The sequence below is a fragment of the Strix aluco genome, chromosome 9, assembly GCF_031877795.1.
Source record: "Strix aluco isolate bStrAlu1 chromosome 9, bStrAlu1.hap1, whole genome shotgun sequence".
NCBI classification, from domain to species: domain Eukaryota; kingdom Metazoa; phylum Chordata; class Aves; order Strigiformes; family Strigidae; genus Strix; species Strix aluco.
The window spans coordinates 18,670,984-18,681,057 of record NC_133939.1 but is presented as its reverse complement, the minus strand read 5'-3'; positions in this window follow the sequence as shown (position 1 = coordinate 18,681,057).

The following is a 10,074-nucleotide window of genomic DNA, read 5'->3' as shown; positions in this document are numbered from 1 at the left end:
AGCCGTCAGTCACTCTTGACTTCTGCCCCCCACCCAACCTTTAGCCATTCTGTACTACTACTGACATTTAAGCTAGAGAATTAGGTTTTGCCACATATGCAGCCTGGTTAGTTTAGCATAAGGATTTGCCTGCCTAGCCTCCAGTTGAACAGAGGACCAACTGAGAGCTGCACACTGATTTGTAGGGCTTCAGCTATTCTAAACCCAGACAATCTTTTATTTAGACCATGCTAGATTGGTTTCCTGCCAAGTAAAGTAGAACTGTCTTTAGATATATCTGTAATAGGCTGGAGCCTGTTGTGGTTTGTTGCTGGTGACTGTAGACTAAGTGATGAGCAACTAGAAGTGGAGAGTGAAAAAGGAAAGAAATTTCCAACTGCCTTGGAACAAAGACCAGTTCCTGGTAATATGAGTGTTGCTATGCAAAAAGTCATGTTTACATGAGAAACTGATTTCTCTGTTTTTTTGCTTTATTGGTTCTACAGCAGCTGTGCTCTGAGGCGTTTCCTCTGACTGCCAGTGATCCTGTGGACGAGTAACTGAACAGGGCGCATATTTTCACATTTATATTGGCCAAGGTAGTGACAAAACGTACACAAAACAAACCTAAACTGAGGAGCTCGGCTCAGCACAGTTCCTTTCAAGTTGGCTTGCTCTTTTTACCAGTAAGCCTGACTTTTTTTGGTTGGGGAAAGGTGAAAAGCAGCTTAAATGACTTTTCATCCTACCTTGCTACAACCAAATAATCTTGTTTCAATGCAGTGGCTGTTTTCTGGGCCCTGCCATGTGCCACATATTTCATTTAAGACTGATACTGTTAGCATCCTCCTCCGTCTATTGTGCCAGGTCTATGTTGCATTCAAAGACTGCCTTTCAGTACCTGTGCAAGCCTATTTTGGATAGCTCTGAATGGTAATGCAAGATGGTTACCCTGTAAAGTGTGTGTATATAAATATTTTTTTGTATGTGTAATTTTGTTTCCTACAGCATAACATGCCAATTTTTATTTCTTCTTGGGCTACTGGGTCTGACAGAACCACAATAAAATGTTGTTTGTTTTTCTGTTTTTTTTTAATTATTATTTTTATGCAGAACGCTTACAGTATACCTTGTAACAAATGACTCGTCACTGGACAAATATATTTGTATTTTTCATACTGAGATTCCTGTGTTACTTTGCAGTTGAGGGGGGAGGGGGCAGGTACTGAAAGCCTGTTTTGTCATTTTATTTTGTAACACTTCAAAGAGCAGTGTCCTAGATTTCAAAGTATTTAACATGCTCAGTGTGAAAATTTACTATGTCTTTTTTTTTTTTTCCTATATGCTACAAAAGAAGCAAGTCATCCTGCTCTTGACTTGATGCAAGAATTAATTCAGCGGGGCAGTGTTAGTGTGGGGAAAGTGTTAGTGCAGGTACTTTGCAAATTCCTGGAGGTGAATTAGGCTGTGCCCTTCTCACCTCCAAGGTTTTGCATCTCCATTGTATAATCCTTCTGAGCTGCTTCAGTATTGTACAAATATTGATGAAAAAATACCGTCATTTTAGGAACTAGGAAGCTTCTGACTATAAAGGTTAATGCAGTTAATGTTGTGCTCAGTCTGGGTGCAAGAACTTCAGTATCTGCTTTTCAACTCAGCAGTGAGATGGAGCTTTTCTGCTGCATCACTGATTAAAATATATGCTGTGAAAACCTTTCTACTGTATACCACTATGGAGCCCACTTCTGTATAACTGGAATCTTCAAGTGAGTTTGAACTGCTGTAGCTTTTACCCTCCCCTGTAGAGCTGTGATTTTTTTTTTTTTTTTTCGTTTTGTTTTGATACATCAAAGCGTATGGGTTAATTGAGCTGAGAATCTGCCAATGCTTGTAGCAATGACAGTGTTGCCTGCACCAAGACCTGTGTGTGTTTTGGAACACCTTGTTGTTGAAGTCAATGAAAATAAAAGCCAAACTGAAAATGACACTGAACAAACAACTTTTTGTCTTGCCTGTGCGCCTTCTTGGAAACGAGCAGGAGTCTTTGCTGCTGCTTTGTCATCTGAGGAGCTGGGGCTTCATGTCGCCTTTGCCCATGTGTGCAGTTTTCTCATCCTTGCATCATCTGTGTCACAAGGGTGTGTTATAAGGTGCTATCATACACCCACCTGCCTTCTTTCTGGCAGATTGAATGGGTCAGCCTCTGTAAGCCTCCTGCTGAACTGTGTGGTCTCCTGGCTTTTGCGTCGTTTGCATGGCTCTTTTGCCCTTTCATCAGGTTTCTTTATTCTCTTCCTGAGCAGGGCACTGGGAAGTGCCACGTGTTCAACATCCTGCTCAAACATCACGAAGCTGTGACTGCTCTGTACCTTGGCCAGGGGGAGGGAATGTGCACTTTGAGCATCAGGGTCAGTGCTGCCCTTTCCTACCTCCACACTTCTGAAATAAGCTTGCACAGCCATCTCCACCATCCCACTCAGAGCTTGGCGAGGTTTGTCCTTATTTAACTTACACCAAAGGCTTCACACATCACCCCGTGCATCCTCTCTCCTACCAAAGCCATTTCCTTTGCATCTTGGTTCTTCCAGGGATTTGAAAGAGCAGCACAGAGCCAGTGGGATGGCTGTCCCAAAAGTGATGGAGTGGCCTCCATCAGCTGGGGGCCTCAGTCTGTCCATGGACCACCACATTAACTGCCCAGTGGTTTCTGTATGGGGCCCTATGTCTGTTTCTTACAGTTTTCCTGGGTTATGACTGGGGGAGGATGCTCAGGAACAGGGAGTCCAAAAAAAACCCCACAAAGATCTCAGAAGAAGAAAAGGCATGGCTTCCCTTGGGAGTTAGTTTCATGTTTACCATTAGAGTAGAGAATGGCTGCCCGGTTGCTTTGGTTCTGATCACTGTTTCTTTTCCCTTTTGCTTGAAGGATTAGAGAGACAGTTGTCTCTGGATATCAATATCCAGAGGCATCGGTCCCCTGGTTGCACTCTGGCAGTCAGGGATTGCTTGAATGTGGTGTTAAAAACTAGTATGTTGCCCTCAAAGAGAGAATTGCTTCTACAACGGCTGCGAGAACTTGCTGTTTCAGCTGATGGGCTCTTTGCCTCTAGATGAGCAAATTGGATCAGGTAAAATAGGATTTCAGTTTCCATTAACTAGGTAGGTTTGAAATATGTTTGCTGATGGTTGCAATTGCTTTTGCTGTGATCCACTGCTGGAGTAGGGAACTTCTGCAATTGCTTATGTTACAGCAAGGGTTTCAGTGATGAGGAATCCCAAGCTGGTGCTCTCCCTTTTGCCCTCCACCCATACCCACTGGAATTTTGTCTTTGGATATTGGGATGCTTCATACGCAGGCATGAAGTTTTCAGGGCAGGGATCCCTCACAAGCTTCCAGCTGTGTTTTGCAAGCCTGGGTGGACCTCTGAAGACGTGCATACCCTTCTATGCTGTTAGTTCTAAGTGTGCTGAAGCTAGCAGTCCGCTGGAATGAAACTTATCCGGACACAACAAAACTTGGCAAACATCCGAGTGGAGCCTGTGAAGGATGTCTTGCTCATCACGTTCTTTCTGTCCTGTATAGCTTAGCAGAAACCCCTTCCTTCCTGACAGCAAAACGGCTGTCTGTGCTGTGGTGGGAGGATTGCAGGACCTGGTCTCCCACTCTGCCTCTTTGCAAGTTGTTTCTCAGTGGGAAAACCATGCGGGCAGCCCTAGCACCAAGTGGGAGCTTGGGCTGTTTGGCCTTCTGATTTACTGAGTGATAAAATGTGTAGCTTACATCAACTGCTGTGTGAAGGTTAGTGAGGAGCTATGCCAGGCCCTGCAGAGCATCCCTGCGTGGTCTGCTTTGTGGGGCGGCAGGACACAGTCCCTACCCGGGCACAGGCTGTGCCTGTGCCAAGCCTTCACCAGGCAGGTTTGGCAAACAGCCGCACCTGGCTGCCAGGCTCGAGCTGGTGGTTTCTAGGTCCTGAGATGTTTTGGCTCTCTACGACCCATGACAGCAGAGAGTTGTCTTCCTGACCATATAGCAAAGGGCAGAGGCTGGAGTTTTGGAGCCTTATTGTTGATATTTGGATACACTGTCCCTGAAGGTCAAATAAACTGAGAGCAAGCTAATCTTTATGCTCTGCTGGCTGCAGTTTTCTCCCAGCTTGCTTCCCTAACATTAAGGAGGCAAAATTTTACTCAGAGGTGTGTGGCAGTTGCCCTTTGTACAGCTTTGCTCTCCTCATCTGGGCCCCATGGACTGATCCCCTTTCCTTATATGCCCAGCCTCTCCCAACTGTATATACCATCCCTACAGCACAAGGCCTGAACATCAGTGCTGTGGAACCAGGTGTTTTTAGTTTTGTGTGTATGTGTGTTTTTATTAGTAGGTGCCTTTCAATCAGTGAGGAGTTGGAGCCCATCCACAGCTCCCTCGATCTGCCTGTGGATGTTGCAGGACTGCCCATCACAGCCATGCCCTGCTGCTAGGTAAGTGCTCTTTTGGGGCAGTGTGGGGATCAGCTGGTTTTGTTAAAATACTTTCACTTCCTTGTAAACACTCCTACAGTGTTTTGTTCTTAGGAAATGTCAGCTCTGCCTTCTTGAAGAGAGCCAGATGCCTGGGATCACTGGTGAGTGAAGGAAAGGCTATGTGGGACTCAGGGGGGCAGGCGATACAGGATTTGGGGCTGGACAAGGGGGCTGCAGCTGCAGCGCCAGGGCATGGGCAAGCACTGAGGGGCATCTCTGGGGATGGCGCACAGTGACTGTGTGCCTGCAGCACTCAAGCCAAGGGCTAAAGAGTCCCAACCACACCTAAGGACGTTGTTTGTACCCAGTGTGTTTCTGCCTTGGTGGCTGCAGTCACAGCAGTGCCACACCTTGCTCCACTCCCACAGCACCATCAGACACAGGGCCACGGGCAACTGGATTTCAACTTGATAGCTCTAAGATGAAGTGTTTGGTGAGGGTCTCCATGCACCATTCAGCTGATTTTCACTCCTGTTGCAGTGCACTGCCCTTTGCATGCAGCGATAATGAGAGCACAGCAGCCAGTGGCTTTTCTGGCTGTGCCACTTCACTGGATGATGGGGATACATGCTGCAACAGGAGGTGGGTGCCTTCTGGCATGCTCAGCAATTACTCACAGGCAGCTGGGCTGATACCAACCATTACAGCATGGAAGGGAGATGCTTACATTGTCTCTCCCAACTGCCTAGGGTAGGAGGTTAGGCTCCCTGCATCATCAGTGGCAAGAAAGTCCCTGGGGAGCCATTCAGAGCATATTAGCTTCCCACTCTGAATCATGCCCTGGAAGATGTGGTCTCATTAGTGCCTGCTTCAAGGCCCAGGGAAGGCTAAGCTTGTTTGTTAATATTAAGCAGGACAGCTCTGTCCATGCAATCGGCTTTGCTGAGTTCCTAAGGCTTTTGGCTGCACTGCAAGCAACACTCTCATGGCACAGCCATCATGTGCAATCCAGGGGCAAGTAACTGGCTGTAGGCCTCTACATGTGGCAAAGAAACTGGTGCAGGGTCTGAGGAGAAAAAGGGAAAAACTGAAACAAAATCAATGGGCAGACCCTGGGGAAGAGATGGTGCTTTTCCTCTTCTGTTTTAACTGCCAGCACTCTTGAAATGAGTGTCTAGCAGCAGACCTAAAAAAAAAAATATGTATATATATATATAAAAAAAGGAAAGAAGGAAAGGAAAGGAAAGGAAAGGAAAGGAAAGGAAAGGAAAGGAAAGGAAAGGAAAGGAAAGGAAAGGAAAGGAAAGGAAAGGAAAGGAAAGGAAAGGAAAGGAAAGGAAAGGAAAGGAAAGGAAAGGAAAGGAAGAAAAGGAAAGGAAGAAGGAAGGAAAGGAAAGGAAAGGAAAGGAAAGGAAAGGAAAGGAAAGGAAAGGAAAGGAAAGGAAAGGAAAGGAAAGGAAAGGAAAGGAAAGGAAAGGAAAGGAAAGGAAAGGAAAGGAAAGGAAAGGAAGAAGGAAGGAAAAGAGAGAGAGAGAGAGAGAAAGAAAGAAAGAAAGAAAGAAAGAAAGAAAGAAAGAAAGAAAGAAAGAAAGAAAGAAAGAAAGAAAGAAAGAAAGAAAGAAAGAAAGAAAGAAAGAAAGAAAGAAAGAAAGAAAGAAAGAAAGAAAGAAGTACAAATCCAATCTGGCATTAAAAAATAATTGAAAATTGAGACAACGGGAGATCTGGCTGCACTAAGCCAAGGCGTTTCCGAGTCCATCATCTGCCACCCGCGTTGGTTCCTCTGTCAAGGGGATTTATAACGCCGTCTTCATAAAAAAGAATTAAGTACAAAAATGAGGAGGGCGGCGGTGGTGCGCGGCGCTGCCCGGGGCGCCACTGCCCTCTAGCGGGACCCGCGCCGGGCCCGGCCCGGCCTCGCCGCCGGCGGCAGCTGGGCTGCGGGGCCTTGCTGCGGCGGTGGCGGTGGCGGTGGTGGTGGCGGTGGCTGGCCTGGCAGGGCCGCGGCGGGTGACGGCTGGCGGTGGCAGCTCTCCTCCTCCGCCGATGTGGTCCCGTGTTTCCCAGCACGGGTGTGTGCAACGCCAATCACTGAGCGTGCCCCCCCCCCCCCCCGGCCACTCAAACGGCTCCTCTGCTCTGGGTGTGAGTTTTGTAAAACTGCCTTTTTCAACACCTTTCTCCTCGATTCCACATGAAAAGGCTGCGATGTTGCATGGGTGGCATAACCAAGTGACCTATTGGTGTTTCAGAGCAACTACTACTGCAGAAAGCTGCTGCGCTCCTGCCCTTTGCTGTGCACCCATGTGCCCATGCCAACCAACACCAGCACAAATGAGACATTCAGAAGATGAAGACCAAAAACCATCACCTGCCAAACCAGGAGAGACAACTCTTCACACCCCAGGCAGCTCTGGGGTGCAAAAAGCCTGAAGCTGTGCTCTCCGTTGGTGAATGTCTCCAGAGCCAAAGCCTACCCGCCCCAGGAGGCTGGCTGGAGATGCAGGGAGGCAAACAGCCCTGCATGGCGACCCTGTGCTGCAACACCCTGCAGCCACGGCCAAGGTGCAAGCAGCAGCCGGGGCTCCCAGCACCATGCGTGCCCTGCCCGAGGGCATGAGAGGTGCTCCACCTTCCCTCCACGCACACACACAGCGCCTCGGCTGCAGAAGTCCTTCCTGCCAAAGCGATACACATCTCTTCTTCCAGCTGAGCACATACCACCAGGTATTTTGCAGGGAGCACACGCCGCAGCCGGGAACTCCCACAGCAGCACCTGGCTGCAGCACCGGCGGCCGGCTCCGGGCTCCCACGCCACGGCGGCAGCCAGCCCAGCCAGTCTGGGTGGGGAGCCCGGCACCCCGCCAGGGCCGACCCGCCTGCGGCACCCAGCACCCCACTGTGCACCTGCGTGGCTCCGCAGGGTGCTGCGCGGAGGGGGGGCTCTCCCCTGGGGCTCCCCGCGGGCTCTTGGCTCGGAGGCCGTGAGCTGGCTCCAGCTCAGTTTGCTGGTGCATGCTTTGAAAGCTCGCCCCGCTCCTTCGGCTCACATGCAGTTCTGCCCTGGGGGGGACAAACGTGAGAGTGGCCCCCAGCACAGGGCAGGCGCCCGCCGCAGTTCAGGGCTGTGCCATGGAGACAGGCTGCAGCTCCCGAGGAGAAGCTGGGGAGGATGGCACCCCCTTGGCTGGCAGGTGGGGAGGGGTGTGCCATGCTGGCAGCCCGGGGCAGCACTTGTGTGGGATTTGGACTCCAGGGCCATGCTTTGCCCACGCAGGCTCTCTGCTCGGCAGCAAGGTGCCCCGCACTGCTCACCCCTGCCCTGCCCTCCAGGTCCCAGCCCAGCTTTCCTGGCTGGGGCCACCGTTGTCTGTGGGGACCCCAGAGGGAAGAGTGCCCAAACCGCTCATTTGGGCACAAAGGTGTGAGCTGGGTGCTCGGCTCGCCGGTGTGGACAAGCATCTGTCAGGCATTTCTTTACAGTTAAGTAGCATTCAGCCCAAGCATTTCCAAGCACTCTCCTACCTGGCCATCTCCGGTCTTCACCTGCACTTTCCTTTCCCCCCCCCTCAGCAGCTGCAAGATGAAGCTGTGCAGGAGCAGGTCTGAAAGCAAAGCTGTTGGGGTGGCCCCTTGCTCCCTTGGAAGGGATTTTTCAGGTCTGTCCTAAAACAGTGAACTCTGGCAAGGTGTTTCCTAGTTTTCTAGGAGAGCCTCTGATTTTCTCCAGTTTTTCCTGAGCCTCCTAAATGGCACCCCCAGGGAACCTGCTGACTTCTTCCTGTTTTCTTCCTGAGGTTGTTTTTGTTTGTTGGCTGGTTCTTTTTCAGTTTTGTTTTGTTTTTCCAAATCCCTCTGTGAGCCTCTGATAAATTCAGCTTCTGATTCCTTGGAAATCGCCTCTGGAGACAATGCTGAAGATTTCTACACGTGATCCATCTTCTTCTTGGCTGCATAGCCCTCAGAGCTGGAATTGGGTAAGAAATGTTACAACAGATCCTAGTATTCTGTAGCAGGGATGTTAGGAAACAAAATATTGCACAGTGCCGCGTGAAAAACTCTTTGATTAATTAAAGGCGTGGATGGCTACACAATTGCATCAAATTATCCACGTGCCATGGCAAACTGTGAGATAAACGCATTGATTTCTTATTCCAAGGACACAGTCAAGCAGCCCATGCTGAACCCGGAGAGAGTTGCCAACCTGAAGGTGAACGTGAGTATCTGAACGGAGATGTTTTTCACAGAAACAGGAGGTAACAGGTCACCTCCAGCACAATGTGCCTAGAAGGTGCTTCAAATGGCCATGTGCTGGAAGCCTGGCCCCAGAGCAGTGTCCAGCACCCTTCCGCCAGGGCAGTATTTGGCCCTCTGAAGGCTGTGCAAATACCCAGCTCTGAGCATCGGCGAGTGTGAGCCGGTCTCCTCCCTTCTGGCATTTAGGCTCTGGCCTGAGCCTCAAACCCACCACATCTTTTGCAAGTCATGAGCAGGGCTTCCATTTTCTAGGGCAGCAGCCTGTGGTGGTGCCTGCCTGCCACTGAGGGTGGTAGCTGGAGAACACAGACCTCACTGTTTGCTCTCCCTATAGAAAAGTTTTCTTCCAGCTTTAAGTGCTACAGGTAGCAAGACAGTTATTTCTATTATAGTTTATATTCTAGCCTTTATTGCTGCTTAATTAGTGACTTGAACAGAAGGAAGTCAGTGTGTAGGAGCTATCAGGGATCCTGCTGTGCACTGAAGGTAAGGGCTCACGGTAAAAACATATGCACCAAAACTACACACAGGCTCGATTTGCACAACTCTAACAGCAGTGACTCAGCTTGCCCCAAAGAAGAGATGGCTGAACGTGTTCCACCTGGCCCTGAACCTTATAATTTCACCCAAGGGTAAAATATTAGCAAGTAACCATTAAGGCAAGTACATTACAGTCAGGCCATGGGCAGCAGCTGTCTCAGATTATTTCAGCCTTGCCTTGGAGGTGAGGAAATTGGACATGACTGAAGCCCTGCCAGGGATGCCAGCAGCCAGATGAAGATGAGCAGGTGAGGACGTGAAGGCAAAGGCACTCTGTGTCCGATGCAGGCTGTGGCTGGCTGCTGTCTGGAGAGTCTCAGGAGCAGAGCAAGCTGACTGAAATTTGATTTTTAATTTTTTTCTGTTGTTTTTGTAGTAGTGCCCCCATGGCTGAGAAGCAGCACAGTTACTGCGGCATTCCACGGGAGATGAAGCCCAGCAAGAGTCTGGGAAGACATGGAGCACAAACTGGAGCACTTGACCCTTTTCCCATCTTCAAGAGGAAGAGCTTCAGTAGAGCTTTCCTTTTGCTTCAATTGAGATGAAGTGATGCTGGGCCCAAGGAACACGCTGGTTAACCCTTGTATGCCTGGTTAGGCCAGGGCATGTGGAGTACCATTGAGAGGCCTCTCAGCTAGTTGAGACAGCCAAATCAGATCCAGTGAGGCTGCAGAAAAGGGCGCCCAAGACCGACATCTATACTGGTAGAAGCAAATTTCCTAAGCCTGATTTTCTTCCCATTCATGCTGCTTTAGCTGGTGGTGAGCATCCCCATTGCAAGTGAGAGAAGAGCAATGCTGACCAGAGAGGCCAGGCATGACAGGGAGGGAGAAG